The following is a 20,710-nucleotide window of genomic DNA, read 5'->3' on the forward strand; positions in this document are numbered from 1 at the left end:
CTGGACACCATCTAATTTACCCGGACACACATCCAGAAAGCCTAACTTTGTCCGGCTTATCCGGACGCCTGGTATCTCTGGTTAAGACTCATGCATTACTACGCTGTATTTAACAAATATTGGTTGCAGTAAAAGATGAAAAATAATGTTTAATTGCTATTTTATCTTTGTCTTCAATTACAAAACTTTGCTAAAAACATATTACAGTATTAAGGTATTATCATAAACTTTGAAACACAAAAAGTGTCATCAATATTGGACTTGGTTTCATCAGTAATCTTTAAATAATGCTCAGAACAAACAATTTTTAGTTTAGTTTATAATATTTTATGGTTATTTCAATACTTACTCTACATGTACATATACATTTGTTAATTATAATTGAATACACGAATAAACAATATGAATTAATATTTTGTATGTTTTAAAGATTTTTTCTATTTTAAACAAGTTGCTGCAAATTATTAAGAGTCGATTGGAAAATCGCATAAGTATAAAATCTTGGGCGTGTGTTAAGATGTATTAGCTTTTTGATGTCTAGCTGGGTACGAGCGAAGTAATCACATACACTAGTCTATTGTTGGTTGTTATATAATTTGATATAACCACGTGTCTGTTGGAAGTTTGAGTGGTGAGTATATATAATAACATTATTATATCATTTCTTATTAATTTAATCCTAAATTTAGTTAGACGTTAAGATCTTCTTTAAATATATTACTGTTGAACTTTCATTCGTATCACGTAAGAAACAATACAGGTTGTAAAACAGTGTACTTATATTCTAAAAATATATAGTTTGGAGTAAATGAGAAATTATCAATCGTCTGACTTGATTGATGTGTTGTTCATATACGGGCTATGCAAACATGTGTGCGTAAATACAAAAATACGCTATACAATAATTAATAAAAGATGAGCAATAACTATATCCGCGAATTTGACTAAGTCAATATTAAATAAAAATGAAGTTTTTAATAATGGTGGCTTGGATTAATATCAAGTCTCACATCAATTGTAATCAAATCCATTCAATCGTTTTTGTTTTTCCTCATACACATATATATGTTCAAACGTCATAAGCAATACCTTCAACTTCAAAAATACCTCTTCATCAATAAATATGACGAACCAAAAAATTATCAATTGAACTGCGTTCTTCAATGAGTAAATGAATGATCTTTAACCCCAAGTATGAAATACAATAATTTATATTTTATACTTTAAAGATAGTAAGTTTTGTATAGTTGATTGTACTAATCTCAGGATGATTTAGTTTTTTTGCGTTTAAGACATCGGAGCATTCATAAAAAGCCTTAACTAACGTCATAACTTTGAAACAAGCCTGTATAATATATAAATATTCACCACGGGTGAAACTGTGATTCTCATCTAGTTAAGTGAAAAAGATTTAATCTAACGGTAAACAAAAACATAATATTCAGCTACAATGTTCGAGTTAATTCCGACTTTATTAATTCCTTTTTAATTTACCGCACTAGACTTCATTGAGTTGTGCCAAAAGTTTCAACATAATTTAATCGCGTGCAATTTGCAAGGCTATAAATCTTTGCTATCACGCGAATCCCTGATTAAAGAATATGTATGAGTTACTGTTATTCCTGAGCTCTTTATAGTAATATAAATATACTTTTACAATGAAAAATTTAAGATTAAATAAATCGTAAATTAAACTTCAGTTATATGAAAGGGAGAACAGATGGCCCAGAGGGGAACTAGAATACCTATGTGAATATGAGCATCACTAAATTCTCGTGTGCTTAATTTATATATATATATTTCGTTTCGTATTCGGTGGAGAAGCTTTGAACCATCTCCAAAAAAATAGGAGGATATTTTGATTTTGATAATCGGTGGAAATCGTCTTCCACCTACTAGAATATAACCTTATTAAGTGAATAAAGAACCCGCCGCGAACTTACTGGACAACCAATAATATTCATAGAATCTTAACGTATAAATATATGGAATAAAAAATTAAATTTTTAGATAAAAGAGTTTCTATTGAAACTGTTGGAAATTTACCCTTAGGCGAGGTAATATGGATGGAATATCTAATGTGGACGATATCTGATGGTAAAATTTAGCGGCCAGTATAAATCCGAATAATTCCTCGGAACATCTATGGTGTAAAACATACTGCTATGCAGATGCGGAGTGATCCTAAATCTCTTAGCAGAGAGAAAAGTCAACCATTACAGCTGATTTACATTGAATAAAGTTACATAGAAGAAGCTGATACATTGAGTGGAGTTATAGGAGAGGAGCCAACGTATTGGCTAGTCTTACTGAGAACACTTAAGTTTTTAGGCGCTAATTTAGCCTCACCAGCCAATGGGCTGGTGAATTGATCGAAGGAAATGTCTATGCCGAGCATTCAGTTACTAGCTGTGACAGCCAAGGGAGTTTTCTCTAATTAAGAAGTTCTCTAAGAAACGACATTAAAAACCATCTTGTAAAATTATGGCTCAAACTTACTTTTTTTTAATAATTTTATTCTCGGATGTTCACGTATGAAAACAATATGTTGTAAATGTTAACCTACTGCAGTTGTTTTAGCATTTGACCGCAAGATAAACTATATTTATAGTCTGCCGTTGTAATGAATTTTGCACAACCAAGATTGTTCACTGTCGCAATAATCAATAGTCAATAGGCATAGCATTTAAATGTCATTTGCATGATACTACTGCAATGCCACGGAGAAATGATATATGACGCCTGTTACTTTATAGTTTCCTTTATAGAATATTTAGAAATTGTAGTGGGCTGTTGATTTATTTAAACCATAATGACGCATTCTATTCCAAAATATTTTTAGTTTTAAAATAATGCCTTACTTTTTCACATTATGTGAATCCAATAGTCGATTGTTCTATATTTATTTATAACGAAGATCTAGGTAACTTATCACAAAGTAATTTACATACTCAAAGAATATGAAATTTTGATAAAAATCATAATGGTTTATTTCACTAAAAAAGCTTGTGTTAATCGTTTTTTATATTATCAATTTATCATGCATGTACCTATGTACATATGGATTGAGATATTTGCTAACAAAACCATAAAAAAACATTACACGTACTCGTACAGTTCTATAGCCACCCGTCAATTGGTATCACAGACTCCCCAACCATTCTATGGCTAAGCAACATTATTTAGTGTGATTTTGTGCTAAGGGTGAGTGAGCACAATTTGAAGTGCGAATAATTACAATGGTAACTACGCACATAAGGGACAGCTTAATTCCTATGGCTGGTAGAACATTGACAATATACGACATAGCCGATGTAGTAAATGTGTATATTTTTTTTTTCATATAAATGTATCACATTTCAACGTACCTTGCGTTCAATTAATACTCAATGATTCGCCAACCACGATGAAAGATGTAATGCTGTATCTATAATTTCACTGACTCACTGAACCATCAAACCAATTACGATACAAAGTATTGGTTTCGCACTACAGATCTATCATCAGTATACACAATAAGCAATGATGATAATTTTCAGGAGGTTAATGACCCTGTCAAAAATGTCCTCGTTCATCTTAAAAATGCAATATTGAATATGACTATAGCTATGAAATATACCGTCGGTAACAGACATGCCGTAGACCCGTATCGGTTAACCACATCGACCTGTGAACACTTACATTACCTTCGAAATGCTTAGTAATATTAATATGATTCTCACATACATATGTTAAGACTGTAATATTTCACTATTGGTACTTATTTCAGTTATAAAATATAGCGATGTTGTACATAGCCAATAAAGTATTGCTACATAGCAAATAATTTAATATATTATTTTTCCATAAAGGTACCTATATGTTGGAGGTAGAACTGTTAAATAAAGTGTATTTCTGCAGTTTAATTAATCGTGACTCATCTCTGTAAATTAAAGTAACAAAGAGCTAAGGTCTTATATCCTTTTATGGAGACGTATTGAAGCTTATTCCATAACAGTATTTTAAAGTCCACAATCTTTAGTTAAGATTTACTGAACCAACTCGAATCTATCTCTCTATGATAAACGTCCTTATATTTGATTTTAGAATAATAGCAACATATACGGTGGGTCAATATATTTTTAATATGTCAGAGTATATCAACATTTCATTTCATTAAATTATGTTAAATCTAAATAAATATTTAATTGGAACAAAAATTTAATATTTTTTTTCTTAAAATCATTGTTTCATAAATGTTAACTTATTATTAAAATCCTGCAAACATTGTCCCGCCTGTGTATATACCAACAGTCATGGCGATCAGTCACAAGGTGTAGAAGTTAATGTGCTGCAGCGTCATCTATCGGTGAATCACTACAAAGTTTATATTATAAAAAGCTTCTCCATAAAAAAATACATAATATATGTTTCAAGCTCTCATCTCATCATATACTCCTATGTTTCATTTGATATTTGATCGTTAAAACTGTGTCGAAATCTATTAATCTCGAAATTCTTTACAGGGACAAGGAATCCTATACAGATTTGAGCATATCAGTGTGGCTATATTGGACCAAATTTTTCCACATCTCACCGATTTGGTGTAAGGCAATCTAGATACAATAATTAGAGACCAATATTATATCCGAGAGCCGAGATGGCTCAGAAAGCCGAGATGGCCCAGGTTAGAATGCGTGCATCTTAACCGATGATTTCGGATTCAAACCCAGGCAGGCACCACTGAATTTTCATGTGCTTAATTTGTGTATATAATTCATCTCGTGCTTGGCGGTGAAGGAAAACATCGTGAGGAAACCTGCATGTGTCTAATTTCAACGAAATTCTGCCACATGTGTATTCCGCCAACCCGCATTGGAGCAGCGTGGTGGAATATGCTCCAAACCTTCTCCTCAAAGGGAGAGGAGGCCTTTAGCCCAGCAGTGGGAAATTTACAGGCTATTAATGCAAAAAAACAAATGCAATGCAATATTATATAACATTTAAGAGTAACTTAATTCATAAAAACATTATGGATACCGGTTGCCAAAGAGATAGAATAGTTTTGCTTCTATTTTCAAATTTACAACATGGATAAACTAGTGGCTCATTATATAGTGCAAACAAAGTATTTTAGGACAAATTGTCACTAAGCCTCGTTAAATGTAAACATTGTTAACTCAATACAGCGATTCCATCAAAGGAAACGTCACACTCCATTCCAACACAAGAAGACATTCTAACTTATCTTTTATTACACATCAACAAAGGAATTAATATGTCTGATACTTCTACTGAATTAGCATATCCTTTTGAATTCATATTAAAATTTTAATTAACTCTTTTAAAACTCACTTCGTATCGACCACTCGGTCGTGCCCCCTATTGTTAGTTGTACAAAAAATAGAACATGAATAAAATATCATTTAATGCAATGTAATTAATCATTCAGTATTTTTGGGTTTTTATAATATATTCGATTTGTAAATATTGTTATTTTTTTAGTCTAACAGCTGTTTCTGTTTTAATTTGACTGTTTTAAAGTATCTCCTTGACTATAACTATAGGATAAAGTCAGAAGGAGCCTGTAAATGTCTCACATGGGTCTCCTCTGCTCTCTCGGACAGGGTTTGGACCAAAATGTTTTCATTTAGTTATACATGTTCTGCCTACTGGGAGCTCTCCAATCTACTATATAACAATGAATATGTTCATAAGTCCTTGTGATTAACAGTAACATAAAGTAAATCATATTATTGTATACTGCTTAAATTATGACTCGAATACGATGAAGCCAATTAATAAAATGACATTTATATGCTTTTTCGAATTTATTTCAAAAGATGATATGAATTAATTGCGTTTACTTGCATTCATTGATTTTGATTAATTAGCATCAACGGTGTATTTTATTTACTATAGAAGTTTAATATAACAAGTTTTTGTGCTTTGTACTAAACATATAAATACTCTTTAATAATCACGGCTTTTTGCAGTGCAAATACAAGCACGAGGGTCATAACATTTTAGTTCCTGAGGTTGGTGGCGCATTGACTATGCAAATAATGGTTAAAATTTCTTACGGCGTCAATGTCATGTATATATTTTTGTATCGTTACACGTCATTTGTTTTAGTTGAATTAATATGAAGTAAGTATTGTTGATAATCAAAATCTTAAATGTAACAGTTTATATTATTCTCTACGTCATTATAGTTATACCCCCTATTCGCTATGATTTACAACAAAACGCAACATGGAGCCGGCCTGTTACCATTTGCTTCACAATGAGAAGGCAATCCGATTCATCCATTACGGTCTAATAATACTAAACATAAAGAAAACAGCGGGGTGTATTACTGTCACCCTTTTATGTACATTTATGAGTAATTTTAAATAAATCTGGAACTATTGCGCGCTTTTTGTCCATCAAATTATTGATTTACGAGAATATTAAACTTAACTCTTTCCTTTTTTGAATGTTTTGTAATAAGTGATTGTTGTTATAATCAAATGTTGTATTTGGATCGAAGTTTTTTTATTTTGTAATAGAGCTGAAGATGTTTAAATCAGCGGGGAGTAGTTTTTGTGTGCACAGTCATATAATTGATATATGCAAGAATGTTTCATAGTTAGATTCAGTTTGTGATTTATGTTAATTTATTTAAAATAGTAGAATGCCAAACGTGTTTACATAATAATTAGTTAAATGACTAGGATTTTAGTATTTCAAATTATTGGTCTTGTCTTAATTAAAGGTTATTTAATAACTTAACCTTCAGCTTTAAACGTGCGAAATTTATAAAACTTTACCAACCGACACTCCTCCCCCCATTTTACCCCCTCGAAGGATGATTTAAGAAGTATTAAAAAATGTCCTTCCTAGGGACTTAAACTATATTCATACAAAATTTCAAGTAAATCGGTTTAGTAGTTTACGCGTGAAGAGGGAACAGACCGAGTTATTTTCGCATTTATAAATATAATATTAGTATACCATTTAACCAAATAAAATGAATAATTTTGTCCACTACATATTATCATAATTTTAACCAGTGCTTGTAGATATGTAATAATTACCCGTTAAAATCATTTATTATAACGTTCGTACAATATTTTTATAAAATAACTTTATAACAGTTGAATGACATTATTAATTAAATTAAAAAAAAAAAGTAATATAAAAAATAAAGAAAGAAAGCAATTTGTTTTATAATAAACTAAACATAAAGTATACAATCCCGTAAATAACAGACCTTCGTAATAACAATATTGAGCGAGCCCGATCGAGCTACCTTGTTTGTAGCCTCATCGGATTCTTGTTATTACGCGCTCAGATCGTCGTCATGATAATGTAATGCAAATATGTCACTTATTAAAGACATTACACGAACCAGGTAAAAGTTATTGCCCGGCATCAATTTTTATCATACAGTAAAAAGATTTTTGCTCTACACAACAAGTAAATCTTAAAAAATAAATGAAGTAGGAAGATAAAAGGCAAAGCCTTATCGCCAATATATCAATTAGTAAAATAATAAAGATACAGTTTGTAAATATTCCACTGCTAGGCTAAGTTAGGCTTCCCTTTAAGGAGAGGGTTCTTAGCCTACACGCTGTACTAATTTTATATGATGGATACACAAGTGGCAGAATTTCAGTAATGCTTTTAAAAATCTGGGTTTGAACCTACAATCATCGGTCTGATGTTTGGTATCGAGTCTAGCGATGAGTAGAAATCACTCATTGGAATTTCTAATATCTATTTTTTTAGTATTCTTGAGTTAATGATTAGGACAAAATCAATATATATCTGATTTTCGAGTTTTCTGTATTTAACAAATTCCAATTAAATTAATTTTACCCTTATATAAATTGGAGCCCCTGTTTTTTAGCCCCTTTTATTTTTTACATATAAACAACTGGTAAAACATTAAGAGCTCGTATATACTATATATTTTTGGCATTGCAACAAAGTACTATTTTACAAGAACCGCAAAGGATTATATTTACTTTGATACGTGCAGAAGTCCTGGGGACTTGACGACTTGCGATACAAAGACTTATTGATGCCTTCGCGAAAGCAATAAAAAAAAACAACTCTGTGAAGCATTAAAAATTTGCTGCTAGTAATACTTTGCACAATACTTTGGATTAAAAGATCTTTAATCAGTACTATCGCTTCAAGGCAAAAAGGCTCGTATTCTGAAAAATCAGAAATAGCTTTGTATTCTTTTTCATTTGAATTGAGAATTTCTCGTAGAAATAACTCTTGTTGATGAAAGCAAGAAATGTTTATGAAGCTGTAATAATATTACTCTTTGTTTCATTTTTATTTTATTATTTTCCACGTAATGTTTATTTCAACTGTGAGTACAGTTTGTGGAAATCAAGTATATATTGGCTACATATACTGATCCTTTTAAAATAATAAATCTCTTTATTGTTTCTATCATGAATTGAATTATTATTAAAGCAAATAATGTTAATATCAATCTTTATTGAGAATAAAATTTTACTTTCATTACTTAAAAATATGAGAATTAAAAACCTTGAATTCCTAAGAAAAGTCTCATCATATAATTAAATTGTCTTGCGACTTAATTTCAAGTTCATAAAACTTAGCGCAAGAAAGTTAGCAGACTTCATAAATCTTAAGCTATCAATCAAAGCTCCTATACTATAAGCGTCACATAAATTTATACTTAGGTGTCATGAGAAAGTCACTAAAAAAAATATGAAAAAATTGTTACCCATCATGACTTAATACTGATAAAAGGAAGGTAATTCTTTATGGTATTCTTTTTAAAAATGGAATGTAAACAAATATTATAATACAATCAGTACCGAGCCAAGCGATCAATTTTATCCGCCCGTAATGTGCTAATACGTCTTACCGCAAGCCCGACGCCCTTTTTCTCGTGTGCTAATTCAAATACCTTGTAATATTTCTAAAACTATTGGTCCGAATCGTAAAGAATAATTGTCACTTTTATCGATCTGTAAAAAAAAATATATATATATATTTTTGATAATGTTATATGACAAGTTTTCGTTTACTTCTATCATTTCTAAAATATTAAAAATTGTTTTTTTTTTTTTTTGACACATTAATATTAGAAATATGTTGTTGTAGACTTTTCTGTTTACAGTTTTGAGATTTATGTGCAAAGTTTTCGTGTATCTGTTATAGTTTTGGCAGCGTTCATTTATAAGATCGGACTAGGTTATGTATGATATAATAAGCTGTAAAATTCTTCTTTGAATAAATATATAGATAACATATAAACTATACAGCTTATATCTTAAAACACAGTGGTTTTTTTTTCGGAAATCAATCGAGCTAAACTTATGTAATACTGTTTATAACATGATGTAAAAAAAGTTATGAATAGATTTTTTCGAGAAATGTTTAATAATCAATAATTTCCTTCTTTGAGTTATATTAACAAAAATATAGTTATATTGGAAATTAGATATAACTGAAATTATGTAGCCCGTAGGTAGATAGGGCGCCCCAATTGAAATTCTGAAATTCAAATTACTTCGGGACTACTTGAGAACACAATCGGATCTTTTAGCAGAATGGAACTTTGTATACAAAAGAACTTTTTTTTAATTTATTCGTATGCTACAAATAAATACTTGGAGTGTCTGAATGTATAAATAATTCCCTTTTTCTTATATAGAAGGTGTAAAGCGACTTGTAGCAATTTCAAAAGATATGCAAAGTCCCCATTGTAAGCACGTGATGTAATCACACACAAATAAAGATATTTACACCGTTGTAACATTTATTGCTTTGTTTCTGAAATATCAAAAGCTAAATTGTTTGAGCAATATATCTACATATATTACATCTATCGTATAATATCTATAATATTACAAATTCGAAAGTAACTCTGTCTGTCGCTCTTTCACGGCCAAACCACAGAACCGAATTTGATGAAATTTCGTATGAAGCAAGCTTAAACCCTTTAGGAAGAAATTAGGCTACTTTTTGTGATTAACACCTGTCAACCAACTCCTAAAACGTGCACGAAATCGTGAGCAACGACTAGTATGTTATAATTATAGCCCAATGACAGAATGAAGTACACAGGCTTAACCACTGATATATAGAAGAATTCTACGTTTATTATGTAATTTATACGGTTTACGAATCTACCGATATTCGTACTTTATTAGTTTGTTGTTGGTTGTTTAATCTCTTTTATTAATTATAGTAATTGTTATTCTGAGATATAGACAAAGAGTCACTAAGCTTTTTTATAACATGTTTAATCAAACAATAAATGTAAGGACGCGTATTTTTATAAAGAAAAGAATAATTTGGAATAACTCTCTATGATTATTTAAATCTAAAATAAAAATGTATTCAAAAGAAACGAAATTCTTAAAGGAAGACGCTATGACTTAACAATTATGCAAAGCCCGCGGCTCAAAGGAACTTGATCAAAAACCTCTTATTAAGATATCGCGGTCACATCGCCCATTACGCAATGGAAGGGCTGGCCGGGTAATTTCAGTACCCAGTAATACCTGCCTTCGGAATTACCGTGACAGTCATCAATAACTTTACCGTTCGCGAGTTCTCCAAAAGACTATCAGGCAATTTCATCTCGATCGCAAGATTTATTGCATGATATTCAAGTCAGTCAAAATCGTTCTTCGTTGTTATGAATTTTTTTTTAAATATCGAGACATAATGAATCTCCGAATATTAATTTAATCCCTTTTTACATGTTCTAAATTTTGATCATATATTATTTTTTAGCTGAAAAAAATTAATTGACAATAAACATAATTACATAAGTGGTCTAGGTAAGAACACAATACAAGAATACAAACTGTAGCCTGTTTGTATCCTAGATGCAAAAACAAAAAGCAAAATTATAAAAGTACCTTAAACTCATTTGCGCTTTATAACAATATAGGTAAGTTATAAGGAATTTGGTCTAACTTTAGAATTAAATATTCGTAGATTGGTAGCAGAAATATTTACTTTACAAAAAATATCGCAAGCTCTAGTGGGCATTGTAATAAAACTACGATACATCAATCATCCCAAAATTAAACTATACTTAGGGTAACAATTTCATAGTTGACATGTTGCGTGCTCGCTCCTGTCAGAGGGCGGTCAATTTACATCAAATTACATCATATGTCATTAACGCATTCCTAACTTTTCTTCATACTATAAAGTATTTTAATTCTTTTTTCCACGTAATAAGGCTTAAATTATATCACGTACCTGTTCTCTCGCGGTAGATGTGATTAAAATCGCCGTAAACTAAAACTACAGCAAAAAATATCTCCCACTAAAATGGAAACCTCAGATGACACTGTGGTGACTTTAATGACAATTTAATAGCATTGCCTTCTGTCGTGAGACGCAACGTGTAATCAGCGCAAATGATAAGGCCAAATTACCGGAGACTCTGGTTTTTTGTCCAAAGAATCAAATTATCATTTCGTAGAAGTCGCTGGTCGATCTTACATAAGTAATTTAGGTATTAGCTGATGGTATGATGAGACTTTCAGATTACTTCAGAGTTCATAAAAGACAGCTGTACAAAGCCCGTTACTGCTCGTTGTTGGCCAAAGGCTTTTCTGTAATTGCCTTTATCAAAAGGTCAAACGTGCTTTGCTCGATCTCGGATCGAATCAAATTCCTTCTGGTCTAAGTCGAGCGCTCATCCTATTAAATAAGCTCGCCGCTGTTTATAAAACTAATGGCATTTTAAATGCTACACTTTGAATAATTTTAACGTTAGAATAATGGTAACAGGGTATTCTTCGCAACGGCATACCATTAGAAATAACATTACGTTTTTATATCTTAAAAAGTCTGAAGAAGATTTCAGGATGGATACTGGACATTTTATATTCACTCCGAGTTCTCCTTGCTATGCACGGGATGTCTCCTTAGTATGCAGGACCTGCGACGACACTTATTAGTCACAAAAATTTCCAGAATTCTCCTTACGAATCTCCCGAAGTTTTAAAGTAAAATGTTCCTCTTCTGGTCGCATTTAAAAGTTAGGTCGGTAGGTATCTAATGTTTAAAACATATCCGATATTGCTTTTGATAAAGCGGTTTAAACGAATCTAAAATTTAAAGCGCTATCGAATACTAATGCAGGTTAGTTTTGTTTTGTACAGTCATAAATATTAAATCGAGCATCAGAAGCGAAAATTTATTTAGGTTTAATTTTTTTTATATTTTTATTTTATGGAATATGTGACCTCTCTCTATGAAACTTTGATAGGCATGTTTTATTAAAAAATAAAGAATGGACGTGTCGAATCAAAACAAATTATTCATACTCGACATTCATTGTTCTATGATGACCTACAAGTTTTCGACATGTCTACAAGATCGTTCATGTTGCTCGATGGAGAACACAAAATGTTAATTCAATCTCGTCGCGTTGATGTAATAAGAAAAGGCATAACAATTTGAGAATAATTAAATTCATTTGATTTATTTATCCTGAGAAATTCTACTAGTGTTTCTAAATAAAAGTTTATTAATTAATATCAAATTGGCCAAAGAGGTATTTATGCAATTATTCGATTATACAAAAATATATAAAAATTAAAAATCTATCCAAACTTTTTTATAATTTTATTTTGTATGATTTTATCTAGACACAATCAAATTATAGAATAGTCTAAGGTCAATTAACAGCAATTGTTACAGTGGTTCAGCATTTATCTTAAATGTTATACGTGCTATTTCGCGACGATTGTTTCCCGTCACAGTTTCTCTAGAATTACTGGCAGCCACACGTTTCTACCTTTTATAATAATTTTAGCCGATAATGCGAAAAATACGTGCCGTTCGCCGTCTCAACCCTACGTGAGTGGGACTTTATTGCCACTTATTGCTCTCGAATGTAGCCAAATTATAATCTTTCCTGTATTCTTTGATTCGTATAGCGAAAACAATGAACAGCTGCATGTTTAGTTCCTTTATTGTTATTTAATTGTAACGATTACTAATGATAAATTTCAATATTTTGATTAAAATAGGTTTGATATATTTGTATTAGACAAAGTTATCATTATTATTAATAATATTGTATCTTTTAATAACATCCACGTGAAAACTTAATAAAAATAAAGAATATTATAGTTGAAATAAATATTAATAATAGCTCCGGATTAAATTTATGTTGATTCAAAATATTTATAATTGTAATATTCACCTTACTATTTTCAATTGATAGAAAGAAATATTTCAATTTATACAACATAAGATTGACTCCTCCAACCGACACCGAAGCGTCGATCGTACGATAGTCAATGATAAATGATGATTTTGATAAGTGACTCACAAGAACCGCTTCAGCTAAAGAAATATCATATTTCAATCGTATCTGCAACTCTATTTCGTATATTGACGGTTCGTGCAACTTCTGTTCGGTGATAAATAAAAATTATTATCTTGTTTTGAATCTTAAAATAGGCACGTATCGATTTTTTTTCTTATTTTTGTTTTTTCCTTTAGATTATTTTGATTGGTGGTACTATATTATTTTTAATTTCAAAGCAATAAAAGTTTTTATTGTAAATAAGTTATTACATTTATGTATATGTCTAATTTAAATTGATATGAAGCAATATTCCAATATATAGTATAATCACTTGATGGTATTAATTTCTGTGACACCTGGGTAAATATCATTCATTCATCAATTTTTTATCCGCTTAACAGCAAAACTTTGTATTGTTGTACCGGTTTAAAAGGTGGTTGAGCTAATATAACCACTGACACGACGTACATAACGTCTTAGTTCCCAAGGTTGCAACAATGTAGATAGCACCTATTCATTTCACTATATAATATGTACATACATGTGTATAAGCGTGACTTCATATATTACACGTGTATTTCGTAATTGTATATATACATATTTGATGTTCAGTTGTTTTGTGTTTGTACTGCATTTCCAAAACTTAGAATCAGAGATTCGAAAATCTAAACCAATTGGAAGTCAAATAACTAAGAAACTTCGATGGCATGGCTTGGGTTTAACTACTTTATCTTGTATTTGCTTGTTAACTTTGTATCTTGCTGTCATTAGTAGCTAAAGCGAGCATCCGTACTCATTGGATATTTGTCGAATTATGTTACTTTATTGCAAAGATGTAATTATATAACTTTTTTAGGCCATGAACTGTTACAGTCTCTTTTTATAACAAAACTTTTTTGAACTAGTATAGTTTTATTGGTTGTTATTTCAAATGATAAGTAATATGTATATAAATTAAATATATCTCATTTTTAAAGCTATACCATTGAAGTTTGTGAAAAATTATTTAATGGCGATATTGTTTCTATAACTAATTTTGATGATTTATATGCAAATAATAGTATTCTACTATTGGGCACTAAGCACACACATACATACTAGTAAAGTAGTATAACATTTTGCAAGTGACAAGCTTTAAGGTTTAGTTCTTTTCTAGTGAGATACATTATCAAAATACATGTATATAATCTAAGAGACTAAAATTGAAAAAATAATTTATTGTTTCGTTTTAACAAACTATTTAATAGTTTCCATTTTTTACACAGTTCATATCTCATCTGCTCCAGTTCGTTTCAAAGAAAAGACGAGATATTTACACTGACGAAAACTTGAGTCTAGATTCCAACTTAGGTATTCCCTTTGTCATTGTGTTAAGACAACGCTGAGTTGTACATGAAATATCTATCTGTAAAGATTTAAATAATTTATACTTTATACATGCAATATACATATTTTTTATTTTATATATAAAGATATAAATAGTATTATGATGTAAATGAATCTGTTTTGTCAGAGTGGTGGATTGCACTCCAAACATTTTCTAGAGGAGATAAGGCTTCCTTTTTTTAATAGAAATATATTTCCATTGAGTTTCAGAACGAGTTGCATCTGGTGCATTAAAGCAGGACATATCGATCACGGCGCATGCATAAAATATGAATTGTATCTTTGAATTTGTCATATCTTCCAATTACATTGATATGGTTTCCATCTGCTATTGGCTACACTACCCCTGCATTTACTTTGAATATATGTTATGTACAAGTGAATGGAAGTTCGTGTTTTACATTACCATTGATTCCCAGTTCATAGTTAGTTTCTTATGTTCATTTAATTTGAGATTATGTGTATATGTATTGCATTGATTTTAGATCATTTACAAAATTATAGATAAGTAATAGATATGAAAAATTACTGGACAAATGAGGTTATAAAAAAAAAACTTAACTTATGTGAAATAAATAAAAAAGTGGGTCATTTGAGTGATTAGGACAAGTAAATCTATAAGGTTACTGGTTCGAACCCAGCAGAGTTTATAAGTATGTTCTCGGCGATCAAGGAAACCGTCGTGTGATCGAAATTGCTACATATTATGTAAACGTGTATCCACTAACCCGCTTTGCAATAGTGTGATGAAATAACATCCAGCCTTTGGAGACAACTCCAGAGAAAAGGTCTTCACAAAGCAATAGTTTATTTACATACTAATAAGTATCTATATATTTACGAAGTATCTATTTATGTACGTGCTTATAGTAAAAATAGATTTTTATAAATAAGATTTATTTTAATGTCTTTGGTATGCCGAACAGTCACAGATTGGTTCATTGTACGATATTATATTTATAGTACGATATATTTATTTTTAAAAATAACCCTCAACCTGTATATCAATTACATTTAAATAGACATCTTATATGAAACGTGACAGCCGATAAAGATATTTTTTAACAACGAATTGAATAGAATTATTTATTTTCATTTTTTTGCAATCATATGAAACCTCTCTTTTTGCGATGTTTGTTAGTTGATATTTATAAATAAATTACAGCGACTTTTTGTTCTGTACAATGTTAATATATATTATTTTTATTGGTTTTTATGAAGTCTTAATACCGGTATCTGAGACCGATCGGTTTAAATTAAATACACCAGAACAAAGCTTCATTAATTCAGTTGTCCTCATTGAAGAAATATACCATAATAATGCGAATACTTCGACTTACCTTGTCATAACCAGTTAAATGTTACAGGCGGTAAAAAGTCTAGTACTAAAGTCATGAGAGATAGCCATTTCGCTGTTCAAATTCTCATCAAATCTTCTATATAAGCAACATACCGATGTATAATCACGAAATCTTCGAAATTATCAGGCCAATTGACTTAAAGCATAGTTACACTATCACAACATAGGCGCTCACAAATATATTTTTTTAGAAATTTTAACTTCAAGTAGGACAGCTAACTTATATGGATAAAATTCGTACTTTATATTGATAAAGTCTGGACGGGCAACTAGTCATTTATAATGTCAATTATAGCATCGTATTTCAACGAATTATTAAACATAAAAATAATTATTACAAATTAAGTTCTTATTAATACATTTTAACTCAATATAATTAAATCATAGTAAGTAAGTCTTCAATTATTCTAGTGCTAGATAACGGCGTCTAGGAGATGGTTTAGAGTTTATTTGGACAACATTGCTCCAGTGAAGATATAAGGGACAGAATTTCATCTAAAGTTAAATACACATACATGATTTTTCACGACTTATGTTCGGTGCTGTACATAAGAATAATTATATCATCGTACTCTTCCTAATAAAGTATACATTAATGCACAAAATAAGACTAAGTAGACATTAATACACACATACACACATGTGTGAGTGGGAGTAGGGTTTTGGTGTGTGTTAAGAATCGAATAATTTGAATATCGAATTATAAGTTATAACATTTTAAGGATACACGTATCAGTATAGGGTATCCCCATCAGTTTCAAATCTATTCAAGAGTGAGATACAAAGTAAGTTCGCACAGAATAAAACTGCACAATTTTATAATTATTATCGACTCTAAATAACCATACAATAATATAAGTGTGCATTATTTTATCATCATCTATTTTCTACAAAATTGAATGATGAATTTTCAGTTTTTACCAAAATCATTGAGACTCTGTCAAGTAATTGTTGCTTTTGCTGGTAGTTTTATATCTGCCCATCCGCGCTCAATTGAAAATATCACCTGTTATAGTATAAGTAGACATAACTCTTCAGAAAATATTATAATTGACTGATGATGATGATGATGACGTAATTTTCATCTCCATTTTCGGAAATCTTTGTATGTTTTTATAAATAACGTTTCTAAAAGCGAGAGCTCGATAGTTTGGGTAGAAAAAAATAACATCAAGGCCATTTTTAATTTAATATTAATAAATATTAATAACACATCTTTATCGTTATATAGGAATGTGTATTTTAAAATGTATATATTTTACCTAGAATTTAGATTTTGGAAACATATGTATAATCTTTGCGGTGTCATTTTTTTTTAATGAATGTCTTCAAATCTATTTGCGTTGAACTGTAACTAGTGATTGGTTAAGTAATATGGTTTAATTAAAGAAAATATACACACAGGTTTTTTTCATTGATTTCGTCCCATTAGTTCGCTGCTTAAAATTACTTCCCAGAATTTGATCCTTATTAGGGAAACTATTGTGGGCTGGTGCAATTATACAAAGCAACGGGTTGGATTCTGGTTTGGCAGATGTATTAGGTATTGTAAAATCCAATTATATAATATATAATAAAATTATATAATATATAATTAAATTATATAATAATTATTTACCTTTTTCTCATATATTGAGATCATATATATTATAATAGGTATGACATAAAAATTTAGTTACAATAAATTACGTAAGGATAATTGAACAACCAGAGACGACAGATTTCATAAAAAGTGATTATCACTTTGTCCTTAGTTGCAGATTTGTTAGAATATAATTGCTTTGTATAATAATAATACATGTACTTATGGCCTATTCCAATGTAAGTAGGAAAAAAGATAAATAAACCTTAGATTTACGTATTTCATGCGATTTGCTAATAACACAGCTATTTCGTGCACTACTAAGAGTTTATACTTAATATATCTTTATTTATAATACAACACTGTTGCATTTAACCACTTCCTTCCACTTTTAGTTTCGTCGACGTTCAAAATGCCATTTTTTTGTAAATCCGTAGTGAATATCATAGATTAATCAAGCTCTCGAGCAATGATATCGAGTCAATTTGCTGTAAAATGTTGTTTATTTCGCTTTTTTTCTATTATGGTTGGAATGGAGTATAACCTGTTCTACATTTTTGTCACCGTGTAATATGTCAGGTTGGCCGAGTGGTCTAAGGCGCCAGATTTAAGCTCTGGTTCCCGAGAGGGAGCGTGGGTTCGAACCCCACACCTGACAAACACAAACACTCGATTTCATTTTTATACATAGTACGTACTCGTCAAAATCAATATCTTTTACAAATGAATGACAATGAATGTCATGTTAAGTCTTTTTTAAGTTTAAGTCTTAACTTATCACCTACAGTATGGCCCCATTACAATTTAATTAATATTTGAAAGTATATTTGGTATTTTTTTTAAAAAATATAATCGACTTTTGGATGACTTTTAAAGTAAAAACCTTAAACGTAATTTTCGAAAAGTAACATTTTGGCGCGTTAGACCTTCTTTTTCACTGATGATATTATTATTACCAATTTAAAACAAAAACATAATTGTGCCCTCATAAAATCGTAGTGTATAACTATTATTTTAAAACGTCATTTTTCTATTCGATAAATGTCGTCATTGGTTTTGATTTATTGATCATTTTATAAATTATCCAGTGTAATTATTGACAACTGTTTCTATTTGAATGATTGCCACGAGGCTATTGTTCATTTAACTAAATACTCGAATGAAATGCGGATTTAAATATGTACACAATGGACAATGCATAATTCTTATTTAATCAATTTATTCGATAATATATATATATTATATTTTTTATATAATTAGAAAATTATTAACTTTTTTCTCATATATTGAGATCATATATATTATAATAGGTATGACATACAAATTAATTTAGTTACAATAAATTACGTAAGGATGATTGAACAAACAGAGACGACAGATTTCATAAAAAGTGATTGTCTCTGGACGCTGGACTTATGAGAGACTTAGAATTTAATGGTTATTAGAAGTACAAAATATTAAAGAAAATCATAAGTATGTATGTAATAGGGAATATAATTTAAAAAAACCGGTTTAGAGGTAATATAACACATCATATTTTTATTATAATGGGAAATATAATAACAACCCAGTGTTAAAATATTATATAGTACAAGCGTCACGCGTCCACAAGATAGACGGCTGCGGTGGGGGAGGGCATGACGGTATATGAGCGCGTCATACAATATAGCGTCACGGCATATAAATCGGTCTCACTACCGAGACACGCCAATATGCGTTTTACATAAAAAACCGAACAATCGGAACTTTGTAACAGGTGAACACTTGAAAATATATAAATATGCCATAACAAAATGGGAAAAATAATACATAAAGTATAATATAAAATAGTTACTTTGATATTTGTTTTACTTGTTAATAGTTAATAATAATTATATAATAATAATTTTATGTTTTATTAATAATAATAATATAATAATAATTATTAATAATAATTGTATGTCATTAATTTGAAGTGATTTTCATTCTTTTAAAGTTTTTTGTTTCAATTTAAATGTAACTTACAAGGTACAAAATATAAAAAACGAAATCGGCTTTCACTCGGCCGAGATATTGCGTAAATTCATTAAAAATATATAATATAATAAATACACTATATTTTGTTTTGAATTTACCCAAAAAAAAAATATAGTTATAAGGCTACTTGATTTATAGTAATTCATATTTTCACTTTATCATATCAGTCAGGTTGGCCGAGTGGTCTAAGGCGCCAGATTTAAGCTCTGGTTCCCGAGAGGGAGCGTGGGTTCGAACCCCACACCTGACAATACTATATTTACTACAAATACAACATTTTTTACTGCTGTAGAACTTAATATTTTTTTTATGTTATTTATAAAATAATAAAATTTTAAGTTTTTTTATAGTCGAAAAAATTAATTACAAACTACTTATTTTTACGAATAATTTTAATTTAGATTGCCTTTATTTCATTCATTAAATATATCATTCCAGCAGAAGTCAGTACATTATGAACAAAAATGAAATTAAACAACTACACTGTGGCTATACACAAAGCTCTGTTTAATTACGGCCCATCGGAGCCACGGTATATTGTAAATTACGCGAATTTTAAAAGGATAAATGGGTGTAAAATATAGGCTCGATTGAGCGTAAAAACGGAGCTATTAAAATTAGTCAAATGTTAAAATCGTAGCTTAATTACCTTCAAGTGTCGTAAAGTTATTCGATTTATGTTTAACAACGAGACGATTGACAGTTCAGTTGTTTATTGATGTCGTTCTCGCCTTCTGGCAGGCTCACATTCTACACAGTCATTATAATAATATGCATTGGCTATAAAGATCTGGAATCGCGTATGAGCTGTTTAAACTTTGAGAGCAGTTTAGTTCGCTGGCTTGGATGTAATTTTATATGTAGATATACCCACGTCACGAGAACTGCTTTTGATTTTAGTCCAGACGTTGATACTTTTAAGACTGTTATATGTTATTCAATAATAATTTAACAACTGAAATTTACGTGTAGAAAATTGTATTGTCGAGACGAGTTATCGATCATTTAAATTACAACACTATTTTATCTATTACTTAAAATCTAAATAATACATACTACAATAAAA

General features: G+C 30.1%; 2 non-coding genes across 2 annotated transcripts; both read left to right on the forward strand.

Moving 5' to 3' along the window:
- Positions 1 to 18,202: 18,202 nt before the first annotated feature.
- Positions 18,203 to 18,286, forward strand: Trnal-uaa (transfer RNA leucine (anticodon UAA)). Its single transcript has one exon. It is a non-coding gene; the product is annotated as a tRNA-Leu (tRNA).
- A 1,524-nt stretch (positions 18,287 to 19,810) lies between these two features.
- Trnal-uaa (transfer RNA leucine (anticodon UAA)) lies at positions 19,811 to 19,894 on the forward strand. Its single transcript has one exon. It is a non-coding gene; the product is annotated as a tRNA-Leu (tRNA).
- Positions 19,895 to 20,710: the final 816 nt, after the last annotated feature.

This window comes from Vanessa tameamea, chromosome 15 (assembly GCF_037043105.1).
Source record: "Vanessa tameamea isolate UH-Manoa-2023 chromosome 15, ilVanTame1 primary haplotype, whole genome shotgun sequence".
Classification (NCBI taxonomy): domain Eukaryota; kingdom Metazoa; phylum Arthropoda; class Insecta; order Lepidoptera; family Nymphalidae; genus Vanessa; species Vanessa tameamea.